Source organism: Vipera berus (assembly GCF_964194415.1).
Source record: "Vipera berus genome assembly, chromosome: 3".
Lineage (NCBI taxonomy): Eukaryota > Metazoa > Chordata > Lepidosauria > Squamata > Viperidae > Vipera > Vipera berus.
The window spans coordinates 43,534,085-43,546,322 of NC_138204.1; positions in this window are offsets into that span (position 1 = coordinate 43,534,085).

Consider the following 12,238-nt stretch of genomic DNA (forward strand, 5'->3'; position numbering starts at 1 on the left):
TAGGATTTATTGACATAACCGCATTGCCTATTTTACCCATAAGCCATTTACCTATTTTTTTCTTTTCATATTTTTGTTTTTGAAGATATCTGCACATAATGGCATGTTGAAATGTTACTATATTCAAGGGGTATATTAAATAAATCTCTATACTACAGAAGTAGCATATTGATGCAATGACCATGACAAGAGTATAAAATTTCCCAGTCTATTTACACAATAGTTTGTCACCTGTTCTCTCTGAAAATGTAGAAACCACCTTATTCTAGAAGAAGTATTAGTTCCAGGTTTTTTTAAAAAAAAAAACAAATGAAAGGCATAACTTTATATGGGGAACTCATCAAATTTGCAGACGACACCAAGCTGGCAGGAATAGCCAACACTCCAGAAGATAGGCTTAAGATACAGGAGGATCTGGACAGACTTGAACACTGGACAGTATCTAACAAAATGAAATTCAATGGTGAAAAAAATAAGTTTCTACATTTAGGCAAGAAAAACCAAATGTACAGGTATAGTATAGGGGGTACCTTGCTCAATAGTAGCAACTGAGAGAGGCATCTCAGAGTCCTAGTGGACAATCACTTAAATATGAGCCAGCAGTGTGCTGCAGCTGCCAAAAAAGCCAACACAGTGCTAGGCTGCATTAACAGAGGGATAGAATCAAGATCACATGTAGGATTAATACTTTACAATGCCTTGCTAAGGCCACACTTGGAATACTGCATCCAGTTTTGGTCACCACGATGTAAAAAAGATGTTGAGACTCTAGAAAGAGTACAGAGAAGAGCAACAAAGATGATTAGGGGACTGGAAATTAAAACATATAAGGAACGGCTGCTGGAATTGGGTATGTCTAGTGAAGAGAAGAACAAGGGGGGACATGATAGCAGTGCTCCAATATCTCAGGGGCTGCCACAAAGAGGATGGAATCAAGCTATTCTCTGGATGGAAACTAATCAAGGAGAGAAGCAACCTAGAACTAAGGAGAAACTTCCTGACAGTTAGAACAATTAACCAGTGGAACAACCTGCCTCCAGAAGCTGTGAATGCTTCAACACTGAAAGTTTTTAAGAAGAGACTGGACAGCCATTTATCCAAAATGGTATACGGTTTCCTGCCTGAGCAGGGGTTTGGACTAGATGACCTTCAAGGTCCCTTCCAACTTTATTATTATTATATCCACTTATGAGGAACAACATTTCCAAACATCTGTAATTTCCTGCTCTTGCAACTTTTCAATATTCTTCAAAACTACTGGTTGTAATCTAGATAAAATCCACCCTTTTACATTATTGGCAGCTTAAATTCCAAGCAATTTAATGTTATGCAGGAATAAAGGCTTCGGCTGGATTCTTACCATCCTATGTTTTGAAGGATTGTGTATATTGCTTCATTGATCATATTTACTGAAATAAATCCATTATTTATTTGGTACTTTTGAAGTAAATAAATTTACACTACTCACCTTTTTGTTTAACAAATTAAATAACAATGCTACCCCAATTATCATTATTATTTTATCCAACAATATATTCTATTTTTTGGTTAGGTCTTGTGATTTAAGTACATTGTTTCATTTGTATATAACTTAGATTGTGTTAATCTCTCTTTACTACTATTTTAAAAAATTATTCTCAAAGCAAAAACACAATATTATATCAAGTGTCATTTGATTGGTGGCTGTTTCTTTACAGCCAACCAGTTCTTAACACACCTATATATACTGCATACACATAAATCTGAAAATAACTGAAGAATCCTTCAGATTTGGGGTGTGTAGGCTCTGGAGGGAGAAAAATAGCAGGAAGCTTCATTCCACACGATAATGCTGCAACATTTCTCTGTATATAGGTAATTCATCCAGTAAGACTTGTCACTGCTTCAAAAGTGTAACATGTCCAAAAATTTCTAGAATATTTTCCAATATTATTGTGCTTCAATGCAGCTCAACCAAGAAAAGTCAATTCTGTTATGTAGTTCATATTCATTTCAGTGATTTATGAATTTGTTGGAGTACAGAACTATATATAAATTAATCATCCAATCCAGTAAATATAAAGATTCCCTTGAGCTCTGTGTGTCTAATGGTGACTGTATGGATACGTAATTTTCATGATAATAATAAAGAAGTGGTTTCTCAATGCCTTCTTCAGGGATAGTTTTTCTAAAACTTCCCAGTCTAGCCCTCAGCCGAGGGATTTCCCACAGCTTTACTAGGTTGACCATGCTTAGATTTTCCTTTTTTTAAAATAATTTTTATTAAGTTTCATTATGATAAAAAATATTAAAGAAACAAAAATTAGAAAAACAAGAAAAGGAAAGTACAAAGCAGGAGAGAATAATGACTTCCAGCTTTCTTAGGTGTAGTAGATTTTTTTAAAAAACAACATCAACCGTTTGCTTTACATTTCACAATATTTCAAGTCATTTTTCTACTTACAAAATCATGCTAATCTTTGAAATCTAAGGTCAAAGTTTCATTTTTTTTCAGTTTTGAGCAAAAAGTCCAGAAATGATTTCCCTTTTTAAAAAAAAAACATTTTATTAAGATGTAAAGTAAAATACGAAATACAAAGCAAATAGTAGGACACAATGGGGAGGAAAAAGAGAGAAGAAAGTGAGAGAAAGAGGAAAAAGGAAAAAAAGAGATTGACTTCCAACTTCACCTGTTGCAGTAGAATAAAGCATTAACATCAAGCCTCGACTTTTTACTATTTTACAATAGTAAAAACTAACCATTTCTGTAATAACAAATCAATCTAATCAGTGAAACCCAAAATCAAAGTTTCATTCTTTTCCACCTCAAGCACAAAGTCCAGAAGTGGTCTCCATGTAGAAATGAAGGTACTTGTATTCTTTTCTTTAATCAAAACAGTCAATTTTGCCATCTCTGCCAACTCCATCAGCTTCCGTAGCCATTCGTCCATTTTTGTACATACAGTAGTCGTGCCGCTATCAACATATACAGGATCAAAGTTCCAAATTTTTCCCCAAATGTTTTTCCATTAAACCCATGTTTAATGTTTATTTTTACTTTAAGGATTTTCTTTATTAAAATGTGAATCCTTCTTGAATATTTCTTTGTTTTATCACATGTCCACCATAAAATTAAAAAAACCCTTCTTTAAATTTGCATTTCTCAGAAACGGTTTCCAAGTTGAAACAAAACTAGATACATTTTTTCCTTTAATAAAAACAATCAATTTTGCCATTTCCGCTAACGCCATCACTAGTGTATCTTTCAATCTTTGTATAGACAAGATTCTTCCACCATACTTAGTTTTTTCAAGACCAACCACTTTTTCATATTCAGTTTCTGTCAATATATTTTGGTGCTATTATTGAAAGCCATTATTTTTTATTTCAGGAAATTATTGAATTCCACTCTTAGATATTTCAGTCCTAAAATATTATTTATTTGATATTTGCAAAGACAAATAATATTGTACATCTATTCCGGTCCCTGATTCCTGTCCCGGGGCCTTCCACATACCAGCAGCACATCAGTGGAAGATCAGTGGCGCTTCACCTGTTGCAGTAGGCGCTTACTTAGAAGTAAACCTCTTTGAATTCTGTGGAAGATGGGCATCATCAGCATGTTGCAACATGGACAAACTTCCCATATGAACCATACAATCTTGTGCATGCCTACTCAGGAGTTGTGGTCAATAGAGTTCCCTATTAATTCAAAAGGAAGTTCTTCAAAAGCTGCTCTCTCTGTCCTCAGTTTTCTCTGAGGAAATTAAATGTCAATATATATATAAAAGGCAATGATGAGCAACCCAAAGAGGATACAAATGGTCTCCAGGAGCTGGGCAAACTCCATGTACTAACTACTCACACATCACCAGCATCATTAAGAATTCTCCCCCCCAAAAGAGTAAATATTAATTTTATATTGGAACAACTAAAGACAAATAATCATATTCTAGCATTATTCCTGCAGGTGCAAGTCTGCATTTTGGATTGACAAATACCATTGTGCATGATCAAATGCAACATCTAGTTCATGTCTGCTGTTTGACAGATTTGACTGTAGATCCATTGCTTGAGCCAAAAAAGCTAGGCCTGATGCCAGTTTGGTCTGTATACAACTCATCACCACTGATTGGTGGGCAGTATCCAGCGCACCACTTGGAATAGCGCACCACTAGGAATAGCAGTCCTCACTACCAAACAACTAAAATCAGTTGATGGCTGAAAATGAAGCAAAGACAATGCCATGAGGAAGATCTTCTGCAAAGTGTTAGCTTGACACCTTTATGCCTCAGTTACAGATATGTGCGGTCTTTATGACACCTCCTATACAATTTGTTCTCATTCTTCAAAAGACTTATGACACATAGAAATAAATGCAGGTTTGCAACTTTTATTGTTCATTTTATGAACTAAATGGAATTTGCAGCATTCATTGTTCAACTTTATTGTTTCACTTCACTCGCTTATGCCCACAAACTAATACTAACTTATTTAATTCAAAGTCTAGTTGACCAATCTTGAGTTTTGGGAGAAAAATCAAGATAAATGCCCACTCTGCATTAAATCTCATTCTAAGTAAAAATTCCAAAGGGCTACAATTCCCATTCTGTCCTTTGGCGGAATTAGGACAGTATCCTATTCTTGATCTATCAGTGGCCTTTAATGCCATTGACCATGTATCCTTCTAACTCACTTGTGGAATTACATTTGGAATCACAGTATTTAAGTTCAACTGGAATTGATGGTAGAGAAGATATCAAACAAAACACCCTGATATGTGGGGTGCCACAGGGTTTGAACTTCTTCTCTTTAAGCTTCTACATAGCTTCCGTATGAGACTATTAGGTGAATGCATCCATTATTTGGGGAGCTGTGGGTATTTGGATCAAGAGATAACCCAAATGTATCTCTGGTTGAAATGCCCCTATGCTTCTCAGGACTGGTATGCAACTTGGGGTTTTTTATAGACTCGCACCTCCATGAAGGCCTTCAGACATCCATCTTGTATGTCAATTGCTCTTTTTTTTGGAAGCCATATATATTGGAGGCTTGGTCATCTCATTTGTAGATTATCTAGAGGTTAAGGCAGCAAGCTAGAAACTGGGAGACAGTGGGTTCAAGTTTCATCTTATCCATAAAAGCCAGCTGGATGACTTTGGGCCAGTCATTCTGTCTCAACCCAGCCAACCTCTTACGGTTGTGAGGAAAATAGGATATGTTGGATATGTTTGCCATCTTAAATTATTTGTAAAAATATAAATAAATAAACTAATAAACTAATAAAAGCCAAACAAACAAAACAAAATCTACATGGATTTCACGTTGAAGACCATGCAGAAACTGCAGCTTGTCAAGAGTGCAGGCTATTATGTGCCTTCCTCCTTATGCCCATGTAACATTTCTGCTTTATGAGCTGCACTAGAATTGGACATAGCTTCTATCCATCCTGTTCAATCTGAGAAAGATGGCGTGCTTTTGGTCTCATCAATAGAACAGTGTCATCTGATAGGATCCAAGAAGCACACCTTCTTTGTCACTGCTCTGCCCTCTAGAACAGCGTTCCCCTGAGATTCATATGCCCTCCACTCTGACCTTATCTTAAAAAAAACGTTTAAAAGCTGGCTCTTCTCCCAAGACTGCACTAATAAATGGTGGGATCCTTACCAGTGCTGTTGAGGCAATATAATCCAAAATACAACTTTCCTAGTAAGCAGTAATTGATCCCTCATAACCACAAGCTTTTCAATAATGTGACATCATGTTGATTGTACAAAAATAGTATAAAGGGGTTTTTTTGATTATCAAATATTTCCTGTGAATGGGAAAAAAGTAGTAGGAAATAATGACATAGTTTGTCAATTTTGTTGTTATTTCTGAAAAGGACTTTTATTTTAAAGAAATAAAGAAAGACTTTTATTTTAAAGAAATGTTATGATCTAATGTCTTTACAATAGTTTTTATTTCATGGACCTAAATAGCTAAGAGCTGAAACTGAGGTGACTGTGTCATTCTATGTCTGGGGGGAAAAATATCACAGCAATATTTTAGAGCACAGAGGGGAAGAAATACTACACATTATAATTTTCCTTGATAAATTATTGTGTTCATGGAACTTATTCTCCCAACATGAGGAGCTACTGTTGTACTGTAATTTAGCCAAAAGCAATTTTAAGCCACATTAGTTGTAATATTTTCTAGTGGCCTATTAGTCCGCCTGGAGATACAATTCTCTCTTTGGGGGGAAATATCCTATGTAAAAATAAGTTTTAAAAAATCACTCTACAAGGAAACAACTAAGCATCTGAACCATCTGTTTTACTGCTATTCTCAAACTGAAACTAATAACTCTGCACCAAGTCTATAAAAGTCTTTAGAGATCTTCCAACTTTTGATGCAGTACAATTCATAGATCAACTAAGAAGAGCAGAAAATATATGAATTAAAGAAAGGTACTTAGGTAGTCTAAGATGTGTATCCCAAAAAAAAAAAATTCTATGGAAGGAACTTGTATATCGAAATGGGACAACTCACCACAACCAACTCACCATGGCCAACTCCCATAGGACAATTTAACAATTCGATTATTTAAAATAATTTTTTTTAAATTATTTTTTGTCATTAACATTTTATTTTGTCTTTCCTTTTGCACCCTATCTTTAATGATTCTATCCCACCATTTCTTTAATATTAGTGTAACTCTTGTCCCATAGTGAGTTGTCCCACAGCAAATGAGTTAGCCGTGGCGAGTTGTCCCGCAATAAGTTGGCCGTGGCAAGCTGGCCATGGTGAGTTGGCTGCAGTGAATTGTCACAGATCCCCTTGCATGCATCTCTAAGAAAACAAAGGTAGAAAATATTATGGAAAAAGGTTAAACATTATCTTTCTAATGTCCCAGCTGTTATCTGTTTTATTCTTGGCATTGTTCTTAATTTTTAAAAAGGACAATGTCCTCATCTTTAATCACATATATTTTGCCTATTTGTTCCTTAAATATGTTTCATATGGATGGAAATAACTTCTTTTTTCCTGTCAATAGAAATAAGCTGAAACGTTTGAGAAATAAGTAGGTGTTTGAGCTCATATCAATATTCAGCATCAGATTTTAGAAAAAGGAAACTTGAAAGTCACACGTGAGCCTGCCGAAATATCTTTTTTGCTTTCTTTTTCATAGATACTAAAAGCTCAACAATGTGTTTTTTTCTTTAATCTAACCACAAAGCAGAAGAACAACAAACACATAGAATATGTTCCAACCTATGCATTTGATGGAGAGTGTAAAAGGATTTCTGTCCATCCTTCTCTTTGCAGCCTCCTATGCTGCAATTATCTTCTCCAAAGAGTTGATGCTTCCTCTTGAATGCGTGCATGATGAAGTAAAGGGACGTGTGCAGGGGTAAATTGTAAAAGAAACAAAAGAAGATAACCACAAATTGAGTTTAGATGCTAGGATAATCACCTTAAGCCGCCAGCAAGGAACACAAGACCGTACCACCAAAATTTCAAGTGCAAAATGTCTGAATTCCATCAACCTGATGTTATTGTTGGTTTGTGGTGATAATGTGAATTGGTTCCTCTAAAAGGTCTACTGCTTCTATTCCCACCCTTCAAATTTCTCAAAATGGTCAAATATAGGTTACAAGGGGGGAGCATGACTCTTCAAATGTCACAATATCACAAGAGGCCATATTCAGAAGTTTGCAAATACTGACAAACAGACCTAACCCATGAAATGTTGCCAACTTCCTTAATTATTTTAAACTTCATAGAAGGACCAGTTGCAAACTCCTCTTTTCCCTGATAGTCTCTTCATATCACTCCATTGTTATTCCTTCCTCATTCTCCAGAAACATTTTTATCAATGGGAAGAGGCAGCTATGCATATGTATAAGATAACTAGAATGATGAAAACTACAGCTTAGAAAAGTCAGTTGTCAATCCAGAAATTCAATCAATAAAAAATAACAATAAAGAAGGGACTGCAATTTATTCAGATGCATTCCTTCTATAATTATATGGATATATATCCAGATGATCAAATCACATCATGCTTTTCTTCTAGGCCTGTGCTTCCTTGAAGGCTTGAGCAAAATAATCCTACAATGTTGCTTTGTAAAACTTTGTTGATTTCCTTGTCATTTGTAGTAAGCTTTCTTCACAGCCAACCCTACTCTTTGGAAATGGCAGAGAAAGCTGCAGGATGATACAGAGCATTTCAGCTAGGTGAATCAAACCCAACTTACACAGGCTTGCATTCTACTTACTCAAGGCATTTTTAAGCAATTATAAAAAAAATTGGTTGTTGATTTTTTGTCCTCTGCCAAAAATGCAGTTATTTTCTTAGTTCACATGTTTATTATTACATTTATATGTGCAGTAGTGCTTTGCCAAAATTAACTTCTCAGTCGAAATGACTATATTTCTTTTAATAAGGCATTTTTCCTAATGAGAAGATGAATAAGCATGTATGTGTGTGAGTGCCCTTTTAATATTTAGTCACCTTTCCAGCAGATTGCAGCTTCTTTATGTCATGTCATTTAAATCTGAAGGGAAACCCTCCCATGGGGCTTTTTCAGCATTCATGGTGAGGTGGAGGAACAGCAACAATATTTTTCAACACAACAACACTAAAGGAAGTTCAAACATTCCTTTAAAAGAAGTTATAAGGAAGTTTGAAGCATCTGAGAATTAGGTGGTAAAACAGGTATAGGAAGACAGATTAGAACGTTGTATTAAAATCTGTCTTTTAAGAGGCTACAGAGCAAAAGAGGAAACAGAAGATCAGCATCTGTGTACTTTATTTGCCCAGAAGTTAGATTACCACCACCTACCAAACTTATCAGCCTGTCTTTTCCGTGTTGGAAGTTGTGTTTTGGAGGGAAAGTTCATTTGTGTATATATGTGTATCTCTACCTCTACATCTACCTCACCAGGACCAGATGGATTACACCCCAAGGTTCTCAAGGAACTGGCAGATGTGGTCTCAGAACCACTGAACTATATTTTCCCAAGATCCTGGAGCACTGGGGAAATACCAGAGGACTGGAAAAGAGCTGATGTAGCCCATCTTCAAAAAAGGGGAAAAAATGGATCCAGGAAACTACAGACCTATCAACCTGACCTCAATACCTGGGAAGATTCTGGAAAAGATAATCAAACAACAAATCAGTGAACACCTAGAGGCAAACAAAGACATTACTAAAAGCTTACATGGGTTTGTCAAAAACAGATCATGCCAGACAAATCTTATTGCATTCTTTGACCAAGTGACAAAATAAGTGGATCAGAGGAATGCTGTGGATATAATTTACTTGGACTTCAGTAAGGCACTTAATAAAGTAGATCACAACCTACTACTTGATAAGATAGAAAAATGTGGGTTAGACAGCATCACTACCAGATGGATTCGTAGCTGGCTGACCGGTCATACTCAGCGTGTGGTCCTTAATGGAACTGCATCTACATGGAGGGAAGTGTGTAGTTGGGTGCCCCAGGGCTCTGTTCTGGGCCCAGTGCTCTTCAACATCTTCATCAACGATTTGGATGAGAGGATAGATGGGGAACTCATCAAATTTGCAGACAACACCAAGCTGGCAGGAATGGCCAACACTCCAGAAGACAGGCTTAAGATACAGCAGCATCTGGACAGACTTGAACACTGGGCGCTATCTAACAAAATGAAATTGAATGGTGAAAAAAGTAATGTTCTACATTTATGCAAGAAAAACCAAATGCATAGGTACAGTATAGGTGGTATCTTGCTCAATAGTAGTAACTATGAGAGGGATCTTGGAGTCCTAGTGGACAATCACTTAAATACGAGCCAGCAGTGTGCTGCAGCTGCCCAAAAAGCCAACACAGTGCTAGGCTGCATTAACAGAGGAATAGAATCAAGATCACGTGAAGTATTAATACCACTTTACAATGCCTTGCTAAGGCCACACTTGGAATACTGCATCCAGTTTTGGTCATCACGATGTAAAAAAGATGTTGAGACTCTAGAAAGAGTACAGAGAAGAGCAACAAAGATGATCAGGGGACTGGAGGCTAAAACGTATAAGTAACGGTTGCTGGAATTGGGTATGTCTAGTTTAATGAAGAGAAGGACAAAGGGGGACATGATAGCAGTGTTCCAATATCTCAGGGGCTGCCACAAAAAAGAGGGAGTCAAGCTATTTTCCAAAGCACTTGAAGGCAGGACAAGAAGCAACGGCTGGAAACTAATCAAGGAGAGAAGCAACCTAGAACTAAGGAGAAACTTTCTGACAGTTAGAACAATTAACCAGTGGAACAACCTGCCTCCAGAAGTGATGAATGCTCCAACACTGGAAGTTTTTAAGAAGAGACTGGACAGCCATTTGTCCGAAATGGTATAGGGTTTCCTGCCTGAGCAGGGGGTTGGACTAGATGACCTCCAAGGTCCCTTCCAACTTTATTATTATTATTATTATTATTATTATTATTATTATTATTATTATTATTATTATTATTATTATTATTATTATTATTATTATTATTATTATTATATACACATAATGAACGGGATGAACGTGGCCAGTGGGTGGGGCAGATGAGGGAAGGGAAAACATCGAGATTGCAGCCAATTTTGGCTTGCACGGCGAAACCAGGATCAATTACGGGGGAGCGAGGGGCGTGTGGACTAGTCGTGCACTCCATGACCAGAGCGCTAAATAACACACAGCTATAAAAAGTGAGTTCTTCCAGCCATTTGCTCTTACTTTGATGATGTCAGCAGAGGACTGATGAAAGCTCAGTGATTAAAAAGGTTTTTTCTTCATCTCAGAGATCAGTAGCTTTTATTGATACTGGGATTCAAGTTTTTAAAATTGTTAAGGATAGGTATGTGTGTGTTTATACATATACATATACATATACATATACTGTATATATATATATATATATATATATATATATATATATATATATATATGTGTGTGTGTGTGTGTGTGTGTGTGTGTGTGTGTGTGTGTGTGTATATATATATATATATATATATATATATATATATATATATATATATATATATATATATATACACACACACACACAAAATGTGCATACACACACACACACAAACACACAAACATAAATACAGGTAGTCCTTGACTTACAACTATCCATTTACTGACCAATCAGACTTACAATGGCACTATACAAAGTGACTTATGACCATTTTTCACAGTTATGGTCATGGCAACATCCCTAGGGTCATGTGATAAAAATTCAGATGCTTGGCAATTGGCTGATATTTATGGCAGTTGAAGTGTCCTGAGGTCATGTAATCACCTTTTGCAACTTTTTGTCAAGCAAAGTCAATGGGGAAGCCAGATTAAATTAACAATGCTATTATTCACTTAACAACTGTGACAAGAGAAGTCATAAAATGGGGCAAAACCACTTAACAACTATACATATGTGTGTGTGTGTGTTTGTCTGTGTGTCTGTGTCTGTGTCTGTGTCTGTGTGTGTACAGCTAGTCATCAACCTGATCACTGAAGTACTTAATTGTTGAAGTACTTGCCCAAAAATGGTAGCAATCCCTTGCTGCCCAATATGCTACAATAGCATGGGAGGGTCTAGTGCAGGGGTAGGCAACCTTGGCTCTTTTATGGCTTCATGGACTTCAACTCCCAGAATTCCTGAGCCAGCTGGCTCAGGAATTCTGGGAGTTGAAGTCCATGAGTCATAAAAGAGCCAAGGTTGCCTACCCCTGATCTAGTGCTAATACTACACACACACACACACACACACACACACACACACAAATACACACATTTGTATGCAGGTGACAAACCTACAGAAGCATAACAATAATTTTTTCTTTGTTTCTCATTAACATTGTCCACCTCTATTTTAGGGCTTGCTATCAAATATTAGAAACCAAAAAAATGGCCCTTGGATGACTTCCAATTTAGTAGATTTTGGGCATGTTTTGAAATGAATAATTTAGGAATTGGATCTGCTGCCAAGCTGCTTTTTCACTAGCTATGATTCCTCCTGTCAGAATCCATTTATATCATATTCATAAATGTATGTTTAAAACATTATTCCATGGATCCTGCCATCTCCCGAGGAGGAGGGAACGGATGTGTATTGAGCCTGTATTAGGCATTTCAAAGGAAAAGAGAAGCCTTTTGAACTGGGGGAACAAAAGGGGGGGTAGGGTAGGAGCATCTGGCTTGTGTTACGGAAGACAGCAATAAACATAAAAGGTCCTAAGTTCCTTTTTCCCACGAGA